This window comes from Macrotis lagotis, chromosome 2, assembly GCF_037893015.1.
Source record: "Macrotis lagotis isolate mMagLag1 chromosome 2, bilby.v1.9.chrom.fasta, whole genome shotgun sequence".
Taxonomy (NCBI): domain Eukaryota; kingdom Metazoa; phylum Chordata; class Mammalia; order Peramelemorphia; family Peramelidae; genus Macrotis; species Macrotis lagotis.
The window spans coordinates 249863131-249890014 of NC_133659.1; the positions used below are offsets into that span (position 1 = coordinate 249863131).

The 26884-nt window shown below is 36.6% G+C and overlaps 1 long non-coding RNA gene across 2 annotated transcripts in view; it reads left to right on the forward strand.

Moving 5' to 3' along the window:
* LOC141511590 (uncharacterized) overlaps positions 1-21544 on the forward strand; it is a 64000-nt gene extending 42456 nt beyond the window's left edge. For both annotated transcript variants that reach the window (XR_012475353.1, XR_012475354.1), the window contains exon 3: positions 21460-21544. This is a non-coding gene — a long non-coding RNA (uncharacterized LOC141511590). The remainder of the gene's footprint in view (positions 1-21459) is intronic.
* The last annotated feature ends 5340 nt before the right edge of the window (positions 21545-26884 follow it).

Consider the following 26884-nt stretch of genomic DNA (forward strand, 5'->3'; position numbering starts at 1 on the left):
TTCTGTTAGAAACTAGAAAGGATGGGAATTCAGGGAAGCCTGGAGGAATTTGCATGAACTGATGCTGAGTGAGATGAGGAGATCCAGAAAAAACATTGTATGTACCCTTAACAGCAACATGGGGGTGATGATCCACCTTGATGAATTTACTCATTCCATCAGTGCAATAATCAGGCACAATTTGTTGCTATCTGCAGTAAAGAATACAATCTGTATCCAGAGAAAGAACTGTGTAGTTCGAACAAAGACCAAGGACTATTGCCTTTAATTTAAGGAATAAAACCTGATATCTTGTTGTCTGATCTTGCTATCTCTTATACTTTATGTTTCTTCCTTAAGGATATGATTTCTCTCTCATAATATTCAATTTGGATCAATGTATACCATGGAAATAATGTAAAGACTGGCAAATTGACTTCTGTGGGGGGGGTGGAGGGAAGTAAGATTAGGGGAAACATTGTAAAACTCAAAATAAATAAAATCTTTAAAAAGAAATTATGACTTCTCTATCTAAAAACTAAATATAGCTTAAGTGATTTGTTTATAAAACAACGGAATTGAAATTATAGCCCTTAGTGATATAATTCACTACCTTTACACAAGGCTATATCTGGAATCATGAGAATTATATCTAATTTTGAACACAGAGTTTTAATAAGACTACTGACAAGTCAGAGTGAGTTCAAAACCATGTCTTATGAAAATTATTGGAAGGAACTGGGAATATTTAACTTGGAGAAGTCTTGTGAGAGCTTTGAAATCTATCTTAAAGTATTTGAAGAGTTTGAAGACTGGTTCCCTTTGGTCTAAAGGATAAAACTAGAAGCAGTGGATACTAGTGATAAAGAGACAAATCAATGTAAGGAAATAGAGGTAATGAGTAGGCTTGGAATCAGGATAATCTGGGTTCAAATCTTGTCTCTGACATTTACTGGCTGAGGAACTCTGAGCAATTCCTTAACTCTTATGTTCTTTGGGTAACTGTCAGTACTTATTAGTACATACTAGTTAATAGTATATACTTATTAGTAAATATTAGTTCATTGATGTGCTATGATTTGTTTTGAATGAATTGGAAAAAAACCTATTTATTTAGTTCTTATTATATGTCAGTCAATATGTTAAGTGTCAATGATATAGAATGATAGACTCTGCCCTCAAGGGAAACCACTAATAGACCAGTGGCTAGGGAAGGGGGTTTTGGTGTAGGAAGTCAAATGGTTAGAATGTTGAATCATAGGGTTGTAGATTGATTTGTCCTTTCTAGATGTAGGGGATGGAGAATAGGCACATCTGGGGAGAAAGATAACTAGGATTAAGTATGGAGGCATCCAATATATTAGGTGATCAGGTACTCCAATCAAGACTTCTTGAGTCCAGGGCAAGAATTCCAAAACTTAATTACTTAGACCCTTCAGGGAATAGTCTCACATTCTGGCAGTTGAGTTTTCAAATTGGGAATTCTCTATGTTTATGAAATCACAAATTCTTCATGAACTGGGAAGGAAACAATTTCTTAATAATGACAGAAGTTCAAAAATCAAATGAGAAGCTTTGGGAAATAGTGAAGATCTTCAAGAAAAGGCTAGAAGAACATGTGTTAGGAATGTTGTAGAAGATTCATGAATGTCCTTAAAAGTTTACTTCAACATTTGAGAGTCTAAAGTTTTGTTAGCTGTTTGATATATAGGTTAAAAATATTTATCCATCTGAAAAATTTTTGTTCCTTTTCGAGTTAAGAAACCTGCCTTTATTGACTTTAGCATAAAGTGCTGTTATAGGTGCTGGCATTGAGGGGGTGGGGCTGAGATAAGCATAAAAAATTTTCAGTATAATTCCTTCCCTTAAAGAATTTACTGGGGGTGACTAGGTGGTACAGTGGATAGAGCACCGGCCCTAGAGTCAGGAGTATCTGATTTCAAATCCATACTCAGACACTTAATAATCACCCAGCTGTGTGGCCTTGGGCAAGCCACTTAACCCCATTGCTTTGCAAAAAAAGCCTAAAAGAAAAAAAATTAAAAAAAAGAATTTACTACAATTTCATGGAGATGAGAAAGTTTTATACTTTATCCATTAAGAACTTTCGATTTTATAAGTAATTCTTGGCAAGGAAACTCCCTGTATCTATGTAGAGCTACAAGTCATAAGTCTTAGAGAGTTGTCTGGGTCACTGAGAGGTTAAGTCACTAGTCATCTGGGGATTCAGTGGAAAAGGTAAAGGCATCTGGAAAAGAGGATTCACATTTGAAATCCTGCATTAAAATTCTGGCAATACTATTTTGCTGTGGCTTCTATATCCTGTGAGTTTTCCGAGCTATACTTTCCTAATTCATAAAGGTGACTCTAGATTCAAGAAGTTCTGAGTTCACATCTGAAGGAATGGGGATGACAATGGGGCAATCAATTGGAGGAGATGGTCCACCTCTTCACGTAAGATGTTAGAGAGATATTAGAGAAAATAAAGGGAGTATTTGAATGATATGAGACAAGGAGGAGCAGAAGAAATGGATCTCTTGACAAATGGTCTCATTTTTTAAATAAAAATTACAAAGTCATGTTTTCATCTGAGAGAGTAGGGGTAGGGCAAGTCATGAGAAGTTTTAATAGGAATGAAAAGATTTGCAAGATCCACTCCAGATAGTGGGCTAGTGGGTTGATATACTAAAATTGCTGATTATCAGTGAGGATCCAGTTGAGGTTGAATAACAGATTTATAGTGGACCCACTCAGAATGACTGCACAATTTTTTCTACTTTTGTTCTACAGTACACGTATAGTAGAGAAGGCAGTGGAAATGACCCAGACTGAAGCCTGGCAGGATGCAATTAGTGATTTGGTAAAGTAGGACTCAAGAGGGACACAAGAGAAGAGAACAGTGTAGAGCTGAACCAATTCACTAAGGGGTCAAAAGAAGAGAGGGGCAAGTATAGGGAAGATGGCCTAGGATTAGGCGGGTTGAGAATGAGGAATGGAATTTGAATGATAATTTACAGGAGCTCAAAATCATTGACAGGTTATGAGAATTTTTATTATTGAATTGGAAGGTGCTGCTTTTTTTCCCAAATAAGACTGGTGATAGGTGCAGTACCAGAGAGACAGATGGGGGGGGTGTCCTTTCATGAATGTGAAAGCTGGAGATTAGGTAGGAAATAGTACAGCAGGAGAAGGGAATTGAACCTGCACAGGCGAGATTAAAGTCCCTCTTACTACTAACTTTCCTCTTTCTCTTCTATCAAGGGATAGAGACAGCAGAAGATTGAAGGCCCCAAAGGTGTTGCTCTTTATTCCATCTGACGATGGCAAGGAGAATTGGGGTGGAGTGGGATTTTGGAAGGGAATAGCAGGAAGTACCTAGGATAGAAGGAAGATATTTTGGGGTAGATGGAAATTGGGCTTCTTAATGCCTTTCCCCAGGGGACATGCATTGTAGGAGGTAAACATTTTGTCAGACAAAGTTTTCACTCTTCACCTGAGGCTGGCGATGAGGCAGGTATTATATAATTATGAACTATTATCATTTTTTTATTATAAAATGAAGGTTATAATACCTACCTCTAATGATGTGTTTTGGAATTTAGGAAAAGACACAGTCTGCCAATCAATAAGAATTTATTATTATTTACCAGGTACAAGGACAGCTAGGGACTCAGTGGTTAGAATGCTGGACCTAGAGTTGGGGAGATCTGACCAGAGCATGCCATTGCTGTCCAATGGAGTTTTCTTGACAAAGATACTGTAGTGATTTGCCTTCTTCTTCTTCTTCTTCTTCTTCTTCTTTTTCTTCTTCTTCTGAGAGAGAGAGAGAGAGAGAGAGAGAGAGAGAGAGAGAGAAAGAGATAAAATAACAGCCAAACAGTGTTGGCTGGACCAGCAGGTCTGAGAAGACTGGGGCATTGAGTAGGAGTCCAACCCAGGTTTCTACATCTTGCTTCTCATCCAGAGGGCAAAAGATGAACTCCCTTTCTCTTACTGGATCTGGAATTAGGTAGAAGATGAAGCCTAATGAGATCAGGATACAAATTTTACATTAAACAATGAATAAATGGTAATGGGGATCTCCACCCAATTTGAGCAGCCTTTAAGATTACAAATTTTGTTTCTGTTACAATCATAATTCTCTACTTCTAGTCAATTTACATCTCAAGAATAGGGGGTTGTCAATTTATATCTCCACCCAATTTCTACATTCACAATTCCCTTCATCTTTCCCCTGCATTATTTCCCCCTCAAAATTATTCAGGACCCAGATTCTTCTGGGCCTTTCAGAGTCCATTTGGAGATGAATACATTACAGTGAGGACTTCATTGAGGCAGGGCCCAGAGAATGATAACTGGCAAAGCTGGCTGGCATCCTGCAGAGACTGGTCTCAGAGATATACAGCCAGGGAAACAAAACTCAAGGGAAAAAAGTTGAGCAAGCAAAAACCAGAGATATTGTAACAGAGAAGGCTATTTAACAGAGGTCCAATAATTAGGGAAAAAACAGAAGGTCTTTGAGGGGCAAGAATTATACTTTGTGATCCTAAGCCAGTATCAAAATACCTTTTATAAGAACATGGGTTCCAATATAACACAGATTCATTGATGGTTGCCATAGAGGATGTAAATAAAAGCTCAAAAATATTATAAACAAATGTATTGGAAAAGCATTTTTAAACTGCACATGTCCAAAATGTGATTTGCTACAAAATTTTCTATTTTTCTTTGGCCATGTTTGGAATGAACAAAAATTCCAGTTAAAGCAGTTAAAAAATATACCAATAGGCATTATTCTGATCCAAGGGCTCACTCTCATACTTAATTATGATGCATCTGGAATGATCATGGCAATTTGCTATTACAGAGCAGAGAGGGACACCAGGACATGTTCCCTTCTGAAGTCATGCAGACAATCCTTTTCAATGAGCCAGGTGAGGGATTCCTTTGAGAATCCTACCCCAATTGAAGCTAGGGCTGTTCTTTCATAGGCCATTTACTTCATGTGCAGCATTTAACATCAAACCCTATAGGGCTAAATGGCTTCATTAGCATATTGTCTTTCTATTTTAACATACCTGATGTCAGGCAGATCAATTATCGATATATTGTAATGTTGCATTTACCTATAACCAGAGCTTCAGTTGACTTGAGCACTAAGGAGAACCAAGAGTGTGCCAGACTGTAACTTGGTATAAGAGGTCCAGGGGGAAAAAAAATCATAATTCAATTGTTTCTCATGTATCTAAGGACAGTTCTGTAGATGAAAAGAATAAACAGATTTTGAGATGTAAAAACAACAATAATCCTAATTCATATTTTTTTTTATAAAATCAACTTTTTGCAATGAACCCATTTAATTATTAACTATGTTTAAAGTAACTAAGCATCTCCTTCTGACTAGGAGGTTGCCCATCATCTCTATACTTCTCACATAAAAATTAGAGCTAGTTTACATACATATATGTATCTAGAAACTTCTTTACAAGTCTACATTTACTAAATCTTAGAGTCTTAACCTAAGTTGAATACAGCCTTCAGTCAATATTAGGTTAACAAAAACTTAGCTCATAGCTGAAATCATTTTCACAAACTTTGCCACTTATAAACTTTCAAATGATAAAAGGGGATAGGCTCAGATCTCAGTTTCATTAATTACTTAAAATTAGACCCTTTCAAGCAATTCAATTCAAAACCCAAACTAAAAGGAGTCACATTTAACTAAGGTAACTGTAAGTATTTCAGATCTGAATTACACACACACACACACACACACACACATACACACATAGAGAAACAGACATAAATACACAAAACAACTCTTTTGTATAAAGGTTTCAATTTTATCAAAGTGAGATTGATATACTGGCCAGTACTAAATCTCTGAATATAGAAACATTTTCCCACCTCTCCAGGCCAGTGGAGAGATGTGAAAATGCCCCATTGATGTTTAAATACACATATACACACCACACACACACACACACACACACACACACACATATTTATATTATATATTTATTGAATGTACTAATTAAGACCAGTCAAAAAATGATTTTTAGAATCAATCAGAATTTCTTAGGGAACTTCTTATACGTTTATTAAGATTTTGAAGTAGCCAACCAATAGGTAAAATTGAATGCATTCTTTTTTTTTTTTAGATTTTATTTATTTTGAGTTTTTTAATTTCCCCCCAATCTTCTTTCCTTCCCCTCCTCACAGAAGGCAGTCTGTTAGTCTTTACAATGTTTCTATGGTATACATTGATCTAAGTTGAATGTGATGAAAGAGAAATCTTCCTTAAGGAAGAAAAATATAGTATTAGAGATAGCAGAATTACATAATAAGTTCATAGATTTTTTTTCTAAATTAAAGGTAATAGTCTTTGGTCTTTGTTCAAACTCCACAATTCTTTCTCTTGGATACAGATGGTATTCTCCACCACAGACAGCCTCAAATTGTCCATGATTGTTGCACTGATGGAACGAGCAAGTCCGTCAAGGTTGATCATCACCCCCATGTTGCTGTTAGGTTGTACAATGTTTTTTCTGGATCTCCTCATCTCACTCAGCATCAGTTCATGCAAATCCTTCCACTTCCCTGAATTCCCATCCTCCCTGGTTTCTAATAGAACAATAGTGTTCCATGACATACATATTTATTCCATAATAATTTATTTATTATTATTATATCCCAGCATGGGAAAAAAGATTCTCATAACTCTTGAGAATTGTAACTCTAACAGAGAGAATATACCTAGTCAGAAGTGATGGACATTCATGACTTATCCATGAGACTGTTATCCAATGGGATGAAACTGGCTATAACCCTACTTAGGAGAAAGACTGTAATAAATCTTAAGAATTTTAACTCTATTAGATGGAATATACTTAGCTAAAAGTGATGGATACTCAGAATTTTCTATGACTCAGATAAAATGATTTAAAAGCACTTCCTCCTTAGAAAGGGGTACAGGAAGGAGACAGGAGGAGGGAGGGGATTGAATGGGGGTAAATCTCATTACAATAAGAGGTACAAAAGACCTATGTTAATAGAGGGGAAGAAGGGAGGCGATGACAAACACCTGAATCTTCCTCTCATCAGACTTGGCTTAAAATTCACTTTACAAACACACACACTCAGTTAACTTAAAAAACATCATACTTCTCAAGTATTTTTCCCATGCTGGGATATAGCCAGTTTCATCTTATTGGATAGCAGTTTTTTTCTTTACCCCCCCCCCTTTTTTTACCTTTTTGTGTGTCTCTTGAACCTCCTGTTTGATGTCTAAATTTTCTGTTTAGCTCTGGTCTTTTCATCAGGAATTTTTGGAATTCTTCCATTTTGTTAAATGTCCATCTTTTCCCCTGAAAAAGAAGGCTCAGTTTTGTAGGATAGTGGATTCTTGGCTGCATTCCAAGCTCCCTTGCTCTTCAGAATATCTCATTCCAGGCCCTTAGATCTCTTAATGTTGCTGCAGCCAGGTCCTGCGTAATCCTTACTGTTTCTATTTGGTATTTAAATTGTTTCTTTCTGGCTGCTTGCAGGATTTTCTCTTTTATCTGATAGTTCTGGAATTTGGTCACAACATTCTTTGGTGTTTTCATTTTAGGATTTCTTTCCAGAGGGGATCAATATATTCTTTCAATAACTACTTTTCCCTCTGGTTTCATGATATCAGGGCAGTTTTCCATCACTAGATCCTGTAATATTAAGTCCAGGCTTACTTTTCTCTTTAATGTTTTCAGGAAGTCCAATAATTCTCAGGTTGTTCCTCCTCAATCTATTCTCAAGGTCATTGGTTTTGCTGATGAGGTATTTTATATTTTCTTCTATTTTTTCTATTTTTTGGTTTTGTTTAACAGGCTCTTGGTGTCTCATGAAGTCATTAGTTTCCACAGACTCCATTCTTTTTTTTAGATAGGAGTTTTCTTCATTTACCTTTTGCAAATCCTTTTCCAATTGGTCAATTCTATTTTTTGAAAGAGCTTTCCATTTGACCAGTTGAGGTTTTGAGAGAATTATTTTCTTTTTGCATTTGCCCAATTGAGGATCTGAGAGAATTATTCTCATTTTGCATTTGTCCAATTGAGGATCTGAGAGAATTATTATCATTTTGTATTTGTCCAATTGTATTTTCCAATGATTTGTTTCTTGTTACAAGGTGCTAATCTTCTCTTGGGTTTCTTTTCCCAAATTTTCCAATTGGTTTTTAAACTCCTTCCTTATTTCTTCAAGGAAGTCTTCCTGTGCTGGAGACCAGATCATATTCTCCTCAGAGGTTCTAGGTCTCTCTGAGTTGGGGTCTTTTCCTTCCAAGAATTTTCTATGGATCCACTTTCTTCTTTTTGCTGAGACCTTGAGTTGGGGAGGGGCTGGTTCACAGAGGTTTGGTGTTAGAAGTAAAGCCCTAGAGGCTTTACTGAGTGTGATATATCCAGCTGGACAGTAGGGGGTGTTAGAGGATTTGCTCACTGAGTGTAATTTCTCCAGCTGGCCAGTAGGGGGTGCTCATTGCTTTCTCTGGCTTGTCTGTGACCTTGATTGAGGCCTTCTCCCTTGGCCTGGAGGGAGTGACTGAAGCTGTTAAATATTTTTGTCTTCAATCAATTGTGGGCTTTACCCTGGGGTGAGGTCATCCCTCTCCCTATAGTCAGCTGAGTTGGTTTTTCTGCTTATACACCTGTGCCTGGGGCAAAAGGTCTGTAATTCTGTTTGTTCTGGGAAGAGGCTTCAGCCAAAATGGAAATGCGGACTCTGGCCTGGGATGATGTCCGCAGCTCTCCTGAACTGGAAGTCTCCCCCCAGCCATGTCAGCAAGCTCCATATGGTCAGCACCAACACCAATGACTCTGCTCCCTAGTTGACTCAAGCCCCTGTGGTCCAGCAGGCTCTAGCCCTGCTGCTGATCTAGTCAGTTCAGTTCTCTGGCCCTCAGGCTCCAGGGCTCCATCCCTGCCTCTAATCAGGCTGATCTGTGACTGATCCACCCTCTGTGTCTGGAATCACCCAGGACTGCAGAAGACAGATCTTGAGGTAGATGTTCTACCTGGCTTTTCTTTCTGAGTTTTGCGGATTGAATTTCTGTTAAGAGGTTTGTTTCATATCATAGATGGGGAAAAATCAGGAGACTTTAGAACTTTGCCTGTCTTCTCTCTGCCATCTTGGTCAGAAGTCTGATAATTTACTTTTTTAAAAAAATAGCTAATTTACTTTTTTTGATCAGATTGAGATAGATTGATACAGATTGAGATAGAGATAGAGATAGATAGATAGATAGATAGATAGATAGATAGATAGAGAGAGAGAGAGAGAGAGCACGCGAGCACACCAAGGAGAGCTGGTTGGACCAAGACTTTTGGGAAGTCTTTAAGGGGTCTTGAGGGGAGTTTAGAGCAGGATTTTATAGCCTTGCCCATTCTCTGAATGGTCTGGAGATTGAGGGAAAAAGGGAAATCCCTCTCCCTCTCTTACATGATTGAAACTGGGTAAAAGGTTGGAAGCTGGGCCCAGGTTAGGAATGAGGATCCAGTACAAATTTTACATTTAACAATGGAACAATAGGAGTTAATTTACATCCCAGGAGAAGATAACATTTTACATTTTTACAAAATTTAACAGTATAAAAATAACAAAATTTGTTTCTAATTACAAATTTCCTATATTTATAATTCCCTGCATCAGAAGGGCCCTTTAATGGGAAAGGTGTGGATACCTGGGCCCCTTTAGCCTACATGAAGTTTCTTAATGTTAGAAATGAAAGTATTTTCTCACAGCATGTGAATGAAAATGTAAAAACATTTCAGGAACTGTAAACAGTATTATATATATAGCAGCTGCTGCCACAATAAGACATATAGAGGGAAAAAGTTATTTGAAATAACTATCAAAGATCTGTGCAAAGATGATGGAAGATAACCCAACTATTTAGATGGTACTTTCAGTAGAAAACAATGTCATATGTCCTCATTAAAAACAATTGTAAGTAAACATGGAGTCTAGGAGACAAATAGACATTAGAAATTCTAGGTTTCCTTAATCAGCAATTGAAAGCAAAAGCAAAATAATTATGGAAATAAGCAAATTGTATAAGGATGAAAAAAGCAATCAGACATTAACCAGATATGCTGCTATTTAGGTTTAAGAATTAAATCAGACATGAGAGAGAACTTTTGATTAAGGAGGAGGCAGGACATTTCTGGTTATAAGTAGAGTCACAAGAAATCTCACACAACAAAATTGAAATTCGCATCAAATGAGTAATGGAAAGCTTATGAACTATTAATATTGTGGGGACAGAATCATTGTACCAAGGGAATTAAGTGAAATTATCACTTTTCTACACAAATGGAAAAGCTACAGAGCCAGATAAGATCTATAATTATTTGTTCATACTTCAGTGATGTGTGAATTAATAGCAAAGTACTTTACCACCTTCTTACATGCAAATCTTAGTTCATATTTATTAACCTGAATAATCAAGTATCTATTACCAAAAGATGAAAATACTTTTGAACTCTTTAGATAAAGCCCAGTTATATGTTAATGTATTTATACAAAGCAAATTCAACTTCCATCATTAAAAATTGTGGATATGTATATGCAAAAGAGCAAAAAGGGTATACCAAAAAAGTTTTAAAAAATCAACTTATTTTTGAGTCAAGAATTGTGAACAAGCTGATTTCAAGGGTCATGATATTTATTTTGCCTTCATGGTTAATTATCACAAAGTTTTTGACTCAATTTTATACAGCAAATAAAGAAAATTGAACTGAAGCATATTGAAAATGCTAAATTATTTCATGTTCTCATGGAAAACTGATCTCTATGTCACTTGCACAGTAAAGTTAAAAAAATGATAAAAAATGTGGCATCTTGCCTGCTAATGTTTTTTTGAAACTAAAAAACCCCTTATCACTTCTCTGTAGAGTGCTATAGAATTCTGTATAGAATTCCTCTTCCATCTCCTACTTGAGTTATACTGAGAATACTTTCAGTGGGCCTACAAAGGATGAGCTTGTTGATATGCATTATACTTATAGCCAAATATAAAAAGCAACAATTTTTTTATTTACCCATGCAATAATCTGTAAAACATTAAGTAACAGCAGTTTTCTGAGTTCCTTCAAGCAAGTTGAGAGTGTTTTTCAATAATAATAATAATGGTATAAATATAATGAAATCCCACCAAAATGCACATATTCTAACAATTTCCAAGCAGCATGGAAAGTTAGCAGAAGAAACCAAGGACATGTGGAATCAGGATTAGATTTATATCATTCTGTTGTCTTGTCTCATATTTGAGTTGTGCCAAAGATGCTTTCTGAGAGCTAACAGAGGAGAATACTTCTTATCATCTTAATTCAACTACAAAAAAAGTTTTATCTACCTGTGTAAGAAGTCTGCAGATTAACTTATCTGGAACCACTCTGAATTCCTTAGAATGAGAAGAAGATGCTTTTTTTAAAAATAATCATGATGATGATGATGATGATGATGATGATGATGATGATGATGATAAAAAATCCCACTTCTTAAGTATCTACTATGTGTGCAATATCATTCTAAGTGATTGTAAGGGCCATGAGGAGTTCATCCTGAGAGTCATTGAGACCAGGGACAACAGGGATGTCCATACCAGAGTGCTCTGAACTCAGGAAGGTGCTCTGGCCCTTCTGTTTGTTCTCTGGCTTTCATCCTTATCTTGTTGAAGATTCTCAGGAAGGAGCTTTTCATCCTTACCTTGTTTAAGTGTCTCAGGAAGGAACTTTGGCCCTTATCTCTCTGCCTTTCATCCTCATCCTGTTTAAGCCAGGATACACACCTTTTGTGGTATGCCCATTACTCTTGCACAGTGCCTGGAGATGAGGAATGCTGATAACAGGGAGACTAGGCTTATATATACCCTTACTCAACTATGTGAGTTAGAGATATAGAGATGTAGAGATGTAGAGATGTAGTGCCCTGTTAATAAAACCTGTTACATATCTCTCCTGGTTGAACTCTCATTATTGAACGTGTGGGTCGTGTCTGTGTGGTGCCACGAAGACCTTGAAAAGTTAGGACCCGGCTGCCCCAAAGGAAAAGTCAAAGGACTTTTCAGGTGATGACATTAAAAATATTAAAGCAAGATAGTATATACTTCAAGGAGTTAAAAAGGGGAAAAATGCTAATAGGGGAAAACAACAAAAGGGGAAGTGGCCAGGAAGGGGTAATCTGGTCTGGGAAGTTACAGTGATAGAGAGTAGAACAATAGGGTCCTCCAGGGACAAACTCTTTCTGAAGACTATGGTAGTTTCGATTTGCTTTATAATTTTCAATGTAAGTGGTAGAGAAAGTGGTGGTGAAGGGAGCATGCCTGTTGTAGCAGGGTAAAAAATCCCTGTGGTGGACTTCTGGGGGAAAATAATTCTTGATTAGCAGAACAGAGGAAATGAATAAATGAATGAAACATTTAACAAATGCTTACTATATGCAAAACACTGTACTTAACAATAGGGATTTTTTGTTGTTGGGTCATATCAGCTGTGTCTGAATGTTGCTGAGCCCATATGGGTTTTTTTGGGAAAAGATACTGGAGTGGTTTGCCATTTCCTTCTCCAGTTCACTTTACAGATGAGGAAACAGCTGCAAACAGGGTTAAGTGACTTGGCTAGGGTCACACAGCTAATAAGTTTCTGAGCCTAGATTTAAAGTCAGGTCTTTCTGACTCCAGGGCCAGAATTCTATCCATTGTGCCATCTAGCAGTAGGGATGCAAATTGAAAATCAAGAGAGTTCTCTTTAGGAGTTCACATTCTAAAGGAAGAGATAAAATTCCCATTAGCAAGACAAATGATAGGGTTCCATGGAACTTAAGGAGTTATATTTAATTAGTTGTATTATATTTAATATAATTTCCACTGATAAAATAATTTCAATTTATGATACTGAACTATTTGAGAATATAGTGCCAAGGACTTTTCGTGACAAGACTTTTTTTTACTGGCCCTTCAGTAGCTATAACACTTGAAGGAATAGTTGCCAAACCTTATTTCTACGAGGAGTTGGGGCAATGCTATTGCTGAGATTCTTGCATCTACGATCCTGGAATGTCTTCATTAAGATGTGAGGGGAGGAAAGAGGTCACAGTTACGGTAGTTTGATTTACTTGTTATGTGCTGCCTCCTTTATTTCCCTCAGGGTACTTTGCTTCTGCTAGGCTAGTTTAACTGTCCTCTGATCCCAACTGGTTGCATTTGGTGCAGATGGCTGGCACCTTCCTCATAGAAGCTGTTTCTCAGGAGAATGACTGTGAAGGCTGGCCTGCAAGCAGGACCTTAGGTTTGGGCAAACTTTTACTCTGAGGACTCTGGGCTCATCTGTTTATTGATAGCAGCTGTTTAACAGTTGTTACTAGTAGAAATGAGGATGGAAGTAAAACAAGAGATTCAGAATAAAAAAAAATTAGGGAGGAAAAAATGGCAAGGAAAAATGATCTTAGAATAGATGTTGGAAATTTTCTCTCAAGAACTGAATGTCATGAAAATTAGAATGAGACAGACAGAAAACAATGACTCAAAAAGACAACAGCAAAAAAAAAATCAAAACAAAACCAAGAAATTTAAAAAAAATATAAGAAAATCTAAGAAATGTAACATAAAAAATTGACCTGAAAAACAGGTAAGGGATAATTATCAGAATAAATGAAATAAATAAAAGTCTAGATGCCATATTTCAGGAAATTAAAAATAAAATTTTCTCATAACTCTGAGAACCAAAAAGCAAAGTGAAAATAGAAAGAGTCCCCACTCACTTGCAGAAAGAACCATCTCTAAATGAAAACTCCCAGCAACATAATAGCCAAATGATTTCAAGTCAAAGGAAAATCTCTAGTCAAAAATAAATTAAGGAGATAAAATTAAGGAGATAAAATAAGGATCACAAAAGACAGCCCACAAATAAAACAAAAGATGATAGCATAATGAATTAGAAAATAATAATACAAATCTTGTTTCTACAAAACATGCTTGAAATACAAATATTCACAAAAAATGGGGGTGAAGCAAAATTTATTATTAAAACAGGGGCTGCAATCATGATTTCATATAAGGACATGGTCTGAGGTTGGATTTGAACTCAGGTTTTCCTCACTCCAGACCCAGTACTCTTTCCACTATGCTACCCAACTGCCCTTTTTATGATGGACTTTTTTTTTTTTTAGTTTTTGCAAGGCAATGGGGTTAAGTGGCTTGCTCAAGGCAACACAGCTAGGTAATTATTAAGTGTCTGAGGCTGGATTTGAACTCGGGTACTCCTGACTCCAGGACCAGTGCTTTATCCATTGTGCCACCTAGCCACCCCTAACTGCTCTTTTAAAAAAGAGACAGAAGAAAATTCTTTTTTTTAGGTTTTTTTTCTTTTGCAAGGCAAATGGGGTTAAGTGGCTTGCCCAAGGCCACACAGCTAGGCAATTATTAAGTGTCTGAGACTGGATTTGAACCCAGGTACTCCTGACTCCAGGGCTGATGCTTTATCCATTACACCACCTAGCTGCCCCGAGAAGAAAATTCTTAAGGTGAAAATGAAGGACCATGATGCCAGGGAGCACAGTGACTTGGCTTTAATTTGGAATGGTATCTAAATAGTCCAGTTTGTATGTTGTAGCAGTATTCTACCTTATCCTGTCCTGTCCTATCCTGTCCTATCCTATTCTACCCTACCCTATCCTGTATTGTAACAACAACGACAATGACAACAACAACAACGTCAACAACAACAACAACAATGACAACAGCTAGTGTTACTTCTAAAGACCAACTTATTACATATATTGTGAGGGGGGCACCAGGGACAAGGAAGGAATTGCCAGTCAGTTTGTTACACAGTAGAAATTCTGTGTGTGCCTTAATACCGCTATAATTGTTTGGCAGTCATGACAGGAACTCTGAAATGTCAGCCAGCTGGATTTTGGTTATATTAATTATTAATCTAGTTGTTCCTTTGAGAAATAGATAAGATTTCAGGCTGGTCCTATTAAAAACTATTGTGATGATCAGTTTTAAATGCAGATCAGTTTAGCATATCATATTCCTTTCTGTTCTTGTACTACAAAAAGGCAAGATTTCATCAGAAAAAAATGTAGGCACATTGGTATAAAATACGTTGGTACAGACAGCACTGATTACTAAACTAGGGAAGATGTGTAAAATTTCTTTGCAGACCAAAGAAGTTCAACAAAATGAAAGTACAAGTTGTTTCAAATGTGAAACAGAAAGGTTGTGCACCGTAAATATGATGATGCTTGTCCTTCATTCTCAAAGAAGACCATTACACCAGGGGGTGATGCCATGACAAACAAATGAATTGGATTTGAGTAAGGGGGTGCTGTGCTAAGTCATCAAGACAGGTAACTGAAATTCTTGCTTCTCTGGAGAACTGCAAAACAATTCAAAACTTTGATGTAATTCTTATTTTTTAAAGCATTTTCTTAAACATCACTTCTTTATTGCCAATGATGAGAACATCAGTGACCTCTCCAAACATGTTCAATTTATTGTTTCCATATTTTACACAAAGCATTCACAACTCATATGAATGAAAAAACTTAATAACACATTTTGAGAGATTAATATTTAGACCATACCAACACCTTTAAAAAGTTAACTAAATACAGGGTTCATGATTTCAGGGCAGCTTTATAATGATTATAATTCCATGTCAAAAAAGTGGAAGAGAATTGATAGATATGCTCACAAAATACAAGACAAAATGAACAGAAATACTTTTCACTTCAAAAGCAATAATAGAGATGACAATAGGTTACCATCTTTAAATTTGTTGAATGTAATCTAAAGTAGTTTATCTTTTATGACTATCTAGAGACTATGCAGTGGTTAAGATCCAAGATGAACTCCAGTCTCCAGTTGCCGGAATGTTGGTGATAAGGTGGAATCCCAAAGCTGATGAGGCCTTTTGAAGTCAGAAGCTTGCTGTCCTTTAAAAACTAATAACAACAACAATCATAATATAAATGACAGCACATGATAGTACTGCCAGAGACATCACAAAACTTTCTGGACCAAGATAACTTTGCATTAACAAAGTTGATTACAAATATTATAAACATGTTCCACTCTAAAGTTTCAGTGATTCTTTATTCCAGAAATCTCAGCTGCATTTGTATCATTGTTTTTCACTTAAATTATTAAAAGCTAGGGAGATGTTAGTTACCTTACACAAACTGTACACTAGTAAAGAGTCTTAGTCTCACCAAAGAGATAGCAAGTTAAGTGTTCTATATAGTTACTTCTGGAATATAAAAGAAAAGACTTACAGAAGAGGTGAGGTTTTAAAAACTGTATTTTCTAAGTTACTTCCTCATCTGCTCCTTTAAATTTATTGAAAAAAGAGGAAAATCAAGAGAATTTGACTCTTGAATATCTAGACACAAGATCTAATCAGATTTTCTTCAAAAGTTTTGTACTAGAATAACAAATGAAACACACATGCACAATGGAGCAATAATCACTTGGTTAGATGATATTGAGAAAATGATTACTGTTCAACTGGTATTGGGAAGAATACAATGGATGGTAGCTAATGATCGAGAATATTAGAGAACTCCAGCTCAGACTGTTAGAATTACCTCCAAGCTTCTGAGGGGAGAAGTAGCTATGATAAATATGGATTATTATAATGAACCCAGAGCCTATGTGTCCCGCACACATTTATACTATTTATATATTCACAATAGATATATTTATATCTATTCACAAATATATTTCTATATTAAAATTATAAAAATAATCTGGAACAGTTAGTATCTATACACATAATGTAAGGCAATAGTTCTTATTGCCTGTGTTGGAATCTAAAGATTTTCTAATCGTATATGATATTGATGGGAGTGAGGGTTGATACAAATGAAATAGAAGGCACTTGTCTGTTTTAGAGCTTATTTTCTAGTCAGGGAGCTAAAATATATATAGAAAAAGTCATGAAGCTAATCATATACCATAAACGATACCAATAACTTTGAATTCATGGATAACACCAGCTTTAATAATCTCTCCAACAGAAATTTTCGATATTTACTATTCTTATTTTTTAGGAAGCATTGGAATCTAGGACAGCAACAATTTAGTATTCATTACTTACGAGTCTGTAAGAAGACAAAGAATTTTAACTCTTATTGGTAAGAAGAGCGAGTGTTTCATTGTCACCTATGAAAAACCTGAGAATTTAACTGTTATTCCCTGTGTTGTATATGAAGTTATCTATTATGAACAGAGAAAGACTGTGAAAGGACAGAAAGAAGGGGAAGGAAAAAATTATTAAGAATATAATATGTATCAGGCAATATGTTAATCACTTTACAAAGATTAACTTATTAAATATCATCTCAAAGAAATTACTCCCCTGAAGAAAGGAAATTAACCTTTAAATTGCAAATAAAATGAAGATCATTTAGAGACTTGACTGCTTTCCAAAGAGCTGAATGGTAGAACTAGGAGTGAGAAAGTAAGAGTAATAGTAATGTAAGTGATCTTTCTCACAGATGAAGCAATATAAATAATGTTTTTGTTTAATTATTTATTATAGTTTAATCAATTATAAAGCCAAGTAAGTTTGCTATTTACTTAAACGTTGTAGAATAGGAGCTTTGGTATCTCAAAAAGATAAACAAATGGGGGATTCAGATCTTATTTATTAATAACCAATAAAGTATAAACTTGATAATGAATAAATTGTTATTTGGAAATACTCCTGGATTATCTTAGAATTTGTGATGAGAATAAAATGAGGTGGTAGAGGCAAGATGGTAGAGTGAAAGGAAACATTTTTTGGTTTAGCTACTCCAATACTTACTCCACAACATACCTACTCCACAACAACTTAGAAAATGTGCCATATTGAAGTCCCAGTGAGTCATTTTTCCAACCCAAGGAAGTTTAGGAGGACAGAAAGAGATTTGTGGACACTGGGGAAAGAGTTGTCTAGGAGCACACAGTGGTAGCAGCAGTGGGAAATTTCTGGATTTTGGAATGGTAAGAAGGCTGACACAGAATATCAGATTAGGAAGCACTGTTCAAAAAAGAGAAACAATCACTAATTTCATTAAAGATAATGACAACATTAAGACCACATACCAAAATTTGGGGGATATGGTCAAAACAGTACTTACTGGAAAAATATATCTCTAAACACTTAATTTTTAAAGAGAGAAAGAGCAGATAAATGAATTGGCCATAAATGAAAAAGTTGAAAGCAAATATATTTTTAAAATCCAATTAAGGGGCGGCTAGGTGGCGTAGTGGATAAAGCACTGGCCTTGGAGTCAGGAGTACCTGGGTTCAAATCTGGTCTCAGACACTTAATAATTACCTAGCTGTGTGGCCTTGGGCAAGCCATTTAACCCCGTTTGCCTTGCAAAAACCTAAAAAAAAATCCAATTAAACATCAAGATAGATATCCTAAAAATCAAAGGAGAGATAAACAAAATTGAAAATAAAAACTTAATTAAAAAATAAAATAGCTAAATCATTGGCTAATTTGATTACTCAACTGACAGAAAAAACAATAAAAACTAAAGCATGAATTTAAAACCAGTGAAAAAGAAATAAAAAGAATTACTAGAAACTAATTTTCCCAACTATGGGCCAATAAATCTGACAAGCTTAATGAATGAAATGATTGAATATTTAAAAACATGAATTGCTCAGATCCTATAAATGAATTCCCTAAGTGGGGGGGACCAGGACAGATGGGTTTACAAGGGAATTCTATTTCTACCAAACATTTAAAGAGCTCAAACTGTTTGACAGAATAATAAAGAAAATGTCCCACAAGATTCTTTCCATTAGGTCACAAATATGACCAGGGAGAGTAAAAACTAAGATTAAAAAACAAAACCAAAAACAGATCATTTCTCTTTTGATGCAAGAATTTAAATAAAGCAATAGAAGATTATCTCAAAATATTCAAAAAAAATCAGAGACTGTGACCACATCAGATTTATACCAGGATTGCAGAATTTATTCAATACTAGGAAAACCATAAACTTTATTGACAAAATTAGCAAAAATAAGAATGAATGAAAATGAATATGGCAATGAGTCAAACAGCGGACTAGGTTTCACATGATTTTGGTTAGCTTGTAAAAACCTGCTACCTATAAATCAGTATTCTGAGGGAATGTAAAATAGGGGTGAGTAAGTAAAGTGAGGTTAATTAAGGAAGATTTCCTGGAAGACATAACTTCAGTTGGGATTATGACAGACATGGTAAGCATAGATTTCCCGGAAGGAGGGTGGTTTTTCAAGGTCAGGCATAGTAGTAGAATGACAGAAAATCAATTGTTAAGGATTACAATTAGAATTAAGACTAAAAAAGTTTATAAAGACAGCTGATGGAGGCTGTAAGAGGCACTCTAGGACATCTTAAATCTAATATGACAATTGTGTGAAGGGATGAATTGGAATTGGGATATGAGAGAGCCTGAAACATCAGCAAGAACAATAATACAAATGTGAAGTAAGGAGAAAATGGAAAAAAATGATAGTTGTGACAATGGAAAGGAAGTTACCAACAAAAACTGAAAAGAGAACTCTTAGAAGATGAAGAGGAACGAGTAGTAAAAAATGATTCTTGGAGGGAGTAGAATATTGATATTATTTGTTTACTTGCAATGGGATTTTGATTTGCACATTCTTTGTATTTCTAATATGATGCATTTTACATACAACCTTATGTTAAATTGTGCTTCTTGAGGGCAGTGCCTATGTTTTGTTCAACTTTGTATTTCTCTGTCATGTCACTTCCTTGTACATAGGAGGTATTCAAAATGAATATTTTCACCATTTGTTGAATTGAATTAAACATACTAATTTTCATTTGGAATACAAAAGAAAAAGAGTACATTTGATAGCTTGCCTTGGATTTAGGGAGATCAAAATCAAAGTCTAATCTCTAATACATACTTTCTGGGAGATCATGGGTAGGTGCTTTGACCTGTCAGTGCTCTAGACAACTCTCCAAGATAGGTTGATGATCTGTGTTAGTAAAAGGAACTTCCATGCTAGAAATTTCCTACACAAATCAGAACATGATTCATATCTTATTTCAGCTCTTGATGAATTAGCTACATAGATATGATAAGTTATATGATAAGGTATTCAAAGGTATGAATTTATATTTTCCCCTTTGTCCTTCTTCAGGACAAATTTCTTTTTTCTCAAAGAGAGGAGAACTATGAATTAGCAATATAGAATGATGGGAGAGAAGCTGTATTTAAAGAATCTATTGATGTAATTACTGATACTCTCTTCTGGACTCTTCTGGACTCAGACATTCAGGTTTCTCTTCTCAAATAGATTCATGAGAGACTACTAGGAAACAGCATAATTGGGGATATATTGCTGGTTTATCTCCATAGAGAAATAGGAGAAATGATTTGTATTAAAGCAGGTTACCCCAAGGCAGTTTTTCCTCTCCTTAACACATTGGTTTTTCAAAGAAAAATATAAAGAATGGTAAAGTCATTGCCCTTCATTTCCTATTTTTTTTTTAAATGATGTGTGAGACTGGAGGAGACAAAAATGTTCATAAGCTTTGTTTTTGAAGTATTCTCCACCAAAGAGGCTATTAATTGTGAGCTTAGCATACCATATTTTGCTTTTCTCTTTCCCATTTCCAATCCCTCTTTTTCTTCCCTCTCCCCCCATATCAAATTTTTACTCCAGGAAAAAAATATTATGCCAGCAGCCTAGCAACATCAACTCTTGACTTCAAACTGAAGGGAGAAATTTCCTGACACTCTTAGGATTTGGTGCCTTCATTGGGGGAGTCAAGTTCTCCTATTTTGAGATTACTTTAAAACTCTTCTTCTAGGGGAGGCTAGGTGGCACAGTGGATAGAGCACTGACCTTGGAGTCAGGAGTACCTGAATTCAAATCTGGCCTCAAACATTTAATAATTACCTAGCTGTGTGGCCTTGGGCAAGCCACTTAACCCCATTGCCTTGAAAAAAAAATCTAAAAAAGAAGAAGTTATCTAGTTTAAAACTCTTCTTCTTACTCTCTGTAAACAAATGCCTTGTTAGTCCATTGTCCCAGAATGTGCTAAGCAGAAATTTTTATTTTCAAAATGTTCCAAGGGTGAAAGTACCCTCCCTATGCTGGGGCTTTCTATACCCTCAGGCCTTCTCTAACCAAATTGATTCAATTGCTACCAAAAATAAAAAAAAGGAAGGAAAAAGAAGAAACCAACCATATATGACTTTTTTCCCTTAAGTCCAATAACAACTATTTTCATAAAGAGGTCCAGATGTTTAATTTTTCCAAAAGAAATTTTAACAAAAACAAAATAAAAGTAACTGAGGAGAGATCATTTTTCCATTGACTTCTTAACCCAAATGGGACTAGTTATGCCAATAAAATCACAGATTTGCTTTCCTCAAACACTCATCCTTCATCCTTCTATTGCCTCTGCTTTTACACAGGTGCCTTCCCAGAATTCCACTAGCTCAGATTTTTGCAAGTTGCTGCACTGAATTTCAAGAAGCCATTATAAAAGGCCAAGTGTGGAGAACTGTAAGTTGCTGCATTTTTTTCTCCAATACAGTAAACCTATGGGTAATTATAACCTGGGTTCACTAGCATGATTTACATTTTTCTGGGTCTGTTAGGAAATTCCCCTATTCTCATTCTTCAAAACAGAATCAAACAATGAAGTAATATGTTTTCCAAATATTCTGAGTCTCAATTCATAATTTAGAAAAAAGGGTGTGGTGTAGGACAAGAGACTATCTGGGTGGAAGTCACCAGAACTGTAAGCCATGGTTTATTATGTTGTCAGCTGGATTCTGATGTCAAGTCCCTGAGTTTTTAAACCTCCTAGTAAACAAATTGCAACTATTAAAAATTTACCACAACCCTCACACTTTATGAGCCCCAGAAAGATTATAGAAGAAATTTTTATATTGAAGATTTTTATATTGAAGCTTCTGAGCCTCCTTAAAATTTTTCATTAAGACTTGTACAACTCTTGGTTCTTATTGGGAAAACAGTAGATATTGAAGTCTTCTGTATTAGGCATTTATATACCTGGACACCTACCCAGATCCTCCTACCTTCCAGTCCCATAAAAAAGAGATGTCTGTGTGTGTCCCATAGCTTGTTTGATTAATGCTTTAGCTCATACCTAAAATGCCAGTTTAGCCGACAGTTTGTTTTGTTGGAGTTTGGTTTGTGCATAAATATGAGTGGGAAGGGATTGATTTTTTTCTCAGTACACATTTTATTTTTATTACTCCTGCTTTGCTTTTTGTTTCAAAAGGATGGCATAAAGTCAGGATAAAACAGCTGTACTAAAACCAGCTGGAAAACCCCAATATTTAATTGATACTCTTAAAAGATTGTATATTTAATAAACCATTCAGTCTTTGTCTCTGTATCCCTGTCTCTTCTTCTCTGTCTCTTTCTCCCCATCCCAAGTTACATATACTATACAGTAGGATCCAAGATCCTTCATGACACTGCACACAAGATGTCAATGAGAAAGTGCATAGGATTTTCCAAGTATATTAGTGCAGTTTTAAGAAGTTAAAGCTTAAATTATTAAGCTGCTAAATCTATCTGATTATCTGATAAGTATTCTTCAGAGCCCCTCATTACTTATACCAGTTTTCCCAAAAGGTTTAGTTCAGTTTTAACAACTTAAGCTTTCTTGAAGGATTTAATTGATTCATGAGTCCTCTTTAGTGATGGAGATTGTCATTCAGTATTAGATGACTATTTTGTGCAACTCTTGAACATCTTCTCCCAGCAGCATGCCATAGAGGATCCCATTAAAATACTGAAGCTTTCTCATCTTCCCCTGGAAGGTTATCAGTGGAATATTCTGGCTGACCACCTGACATTCTTCCTTCTTTCCCCATGGCAGCCCATCTTAGCTTCTTCTTTTTTTTCTTTTAAATTTATTTTTTATTCTCATTTTGTACAAATGTTTTTTTGCATTAATAAAATATTCTTGTTTATAAGTAAACAAAATACCCCTCCTCCTCCATGAATATAGATAGACTTGTTTGGGTGAAAAAAGTAAAGGGGAGAGAAAAAATTAAAATAAAAAAATAATAATAGTAATAATTGTAGGCATGGCCAGGTGGCGCAATGGATGAAGCACCAGCCCTGGAGCCACGAGCACCCGAGTCCATATCCAGCCTCATAAACCCAACAATCACCCAGCTGTGTGACATGCAAGCCACCCGATCCCCACTGCCCTGCAAAAACCAAAAAAAAAAAATAAAATAAAATAAAGAAAAAAAAGACCCAAAATAAAATAAAATAGTAATAATATTAGGGGTGGCTGGGTGGCAGACAGAGCATTGGCCCTTGAGCCAGGAGCACCTGGGTCCAAATTCAGCCCCAGACACCCAAAGATCACCCTGCTATGTGGCCCCAGGCAGGCCATCCAGCCCCACTTGCCCTGCACCCTCCCCCAAATAATCATAACCAAAAATGTGCTTGAGTCTTTGTTCCAACACCAACAACTCTGTCATGGGTGGATCTCATTCTTTATGATAAGTCCATCACAAAAGTTATTTCCATATTTTTCCGACGTTGCCATTGCTGATCGCAACTCCCTCCTTTCTTATTTCTCCACTACCATGTACTCTATTTTCTCTCTCCTTTCTCTATGACTCTGCTGTAGGGTCACTGAGTGGCACAGCAGACAGATCCCTGGTCCTGGGGCCAAGAAGCCCTGAGCCCCCATACCACCCCTTAGGCCCAGAATCCACCTGGCCCTGTGGTCGTGGGCAGGCCTTCCAATCCCAGCCCCTTGCAAGAAGTAAGAAAGAAAATGTGTTATATCTGGCCACTCTCCCCCCATGGTCTATCCTCTCCTCCTTTATTCACATCCCCACCCCTTCCCCCTGCTCCCCCCTCCTTCTTATTCCAGATGGCTATACCCCATTGAGTATATTTGCTGTTTCCTCTCCTAGCCATCTCTAATGAGAGCAAAGTTTCCCTTATTCCCCCTTGCCTCCCCCCTTCCATATCATTGCAATAGCTCATTGTAATAAAAAAAAATCTTATGTGAAATATCTTGGACTATTCCCCCTCTCCTTTTTCTTTCTCCCATTCTATTTCCCTTTTTTTCTATTGACTCCATTTTTACACCATATTTTATCTTCGAATTCAGCTTTCTCCTGTGCTTCAACTATAAAAGCTCTCTCTACCTGCTCTATTAACTGAGAAGGTTCACACGAGTATTATCAGTGTCATTTTTCTATGCAGGAATACATGCAGTTCATCCTCATTAAGTCTCTCATATTTCCCCCCTCTCCTCCAATCTCCATGCTTCACCTGAGTTCTGTATCTGAAGATCAAACCTTCTGTTCAGCTCTGGCCATTCCAAAAGGAATATTTGAAATTTCCCTGGCTCATTGAAAGTCCATCTTTTTCCCTGGAAGAGGACATTCAGCCTTGCTGGGTAGTTCATTCTTGGCTGCATTCTAAGTTCTCTTGCCTTCCGGTATATTGCATTCCAAGCCCTACGAGCTTCCAATGTAGCTGCTGCTAAGTCCTGTGTGATCCTGACTGCAGCTCCATGATATTTGAACTGTGTCCTTCTGGCTGCTTGTAATATTTTCTCTTTGACTTGGGAGTTCTGGAACTTGGCTATAATATTCCTAGGGATTGGTTTTTTGGGATCTCTTTCTCTGGGGGATCAGTGGATTCTCTCCATTTCTATTTTGCCCTCTGTTTCTAGAATATCAGGGCAATTTTCCTGTAGTAATTCTTTGAAAATGATGTCAAGGCTCTTTTCCTGATCATGACTTTCAGGTATTCCAATAATTTTTAAATTATCTTTCCTAAGTCTGTTTTCCATATCAGTTGTTTTTTCAATGAGATATTTCACATTTTCTTCTAATTTTTCATTTTTTTGGTTTTGAAGTATTGATTCCTGATTTCTGTTAAATTCATCAATCTCCCTGAATTCTATTCTTTGTCTGAAGGATTTGTTCTCCTCAGAGAGTTTTCTTATCTCTTTTTCCATCTGGCCAATTTTGCTTTTTTAAAGCATTCTTCTCCTCAATAACTTTTTTGAACTGTTTTATCCATTTGACCTAAGCTGATTTTTAGCATGCTATTTTCTTCAGCATTTTTTTGGATTTCCTTGACTAAGCTGCTGACTTCATTTTCATGTTTTTCCTACATCTCTCTCCTTTCTTTCCCCAGTTTTTCTTCCAACTCCCTCATTTGATTTTCAAAGTCTTTTTTTGAGCTCTATCATAGCCTGAGACCAATTTCTGTTTTTCTTGGAGTCTTTAGATGCAGGAGCTTGTGCTTCCTCATCTTCAGACTGAGTATTTTGGTCCTTCTTGGGCTCATTTGCAAAATATTTCTCAATAGTCTTCTTTTTGTTTCTCTGCTTGCTCATTTTCCCAGCCTGGGCCTGGTTTGGGGTGTTTCTTGAGCTTTTGGGACACTCCCACAAGGGTCTCAGTGTGTGCGGCTCTGTCCTCCCTCCTGGTCTGTGAATGACCATAAGCGCCCCCCTCTGCCAAGGGGCTGAGGTGGGGGGGGCTGCTGTTCTATGGGTGGGGCCTAGACTGTGATCAGAATCTGAATTTGCTCAGAGCCCCAGAGTCCTGTTTCAGGGGCAGAGGACAGAGCTAGGCAGTCTCTCTTCACTCCCTGCCCTCAGCTCAATGGACTCATGCCCTGGGGGCTCCTGCTTACTGGCTCTGCCTGCTTCTGTTTCCTGGATCAGGGCTGGGGAAAGAGGATGCTGCTTGCTGTGTGCCCTGAGGGCTGGGCTCCAAGTTCTCTGGCAGAGGTCCCCTGCTGTTCCCCCACTTTGTGCCTGGTGCTCCTCGGGATGCAGCTCAGGAGACTCCCCTACTGCTGTGAGCTGAGACACCTAGTGCCCTGGGGCTGCCTCCGGGAGGCTGAGGTTCTTTCCTCTGGCAGGCCACCCCTCTGGTGGGCCGCCCCTCCAACTCAGGGGAGCAGAGCCTTTCTGCTCTTTTCTGGGTTACCTTGAGTAGGAGAACTGCCTCACTGGGTCCCTTTGTGGGTTCTTTAGTTAGTGGAAACTTTAGTTAGAGTCCTTAGCTGATGAATTTTATCAGAGAGCTCCTAGGACTCAATCCCTTATTGTCGCCCCATCTTAGCTTCTTAACATACAATTCCTTAATGATATGCTTTACTTCCATTCTTCTAGAGTTCCTCATAGGTGTTGTGTTGCGGCCTGGTAATGTCACACCCTATACTATGCCTTTTCATTGCCCTCTGTATGATACTTATACTTAGTTTTTTGAAGAATTATATATATCATATAGTAACACATAAAGTTTATTTCATTTTTAATTTATAGAATAAAACAAGCATTTCCATAGCATAGTATAATAAAAAAGATGATTGCATGTGAACTTTCCAATCTATTATGTACAACTTGCTAGTCCTTTAAAAAGATGCAATAAAATTATATAAATTTCTGTTTTTTCTTTTTTTCTTCTTATGTCCCTCCCTTTTTCAATATGGCAGGAACACTATTAAAATGTTATTATTGAAAAGATAGTTGAGTGGAACTATGATGGCAGAGTTGAAAAGCACTTAGCCATATTTTCCTAAAATTCCCCAACAATCAACTTTATTTTTTATTTTTTTAGGCATATGAACTTTATTTTTTTCTTTCTTTATTTATTTTTGAATTTTACAATTTTTCCCCAATCTCCCTTCCCCCCATCTCCCTAGAAGGAAATCTGTTAGTCTTTAAATTGTTTCCATGCTATACATTGATCTAAGTTCAACGTATTGAGAGAGAAATCATATTCTTAAGGAAAAAAATAAGAGATGGTAAAATTACATAATAAGATAGTAGTTTTTTTTTAAAATTAAAGGTAATAGTCTTTGGTC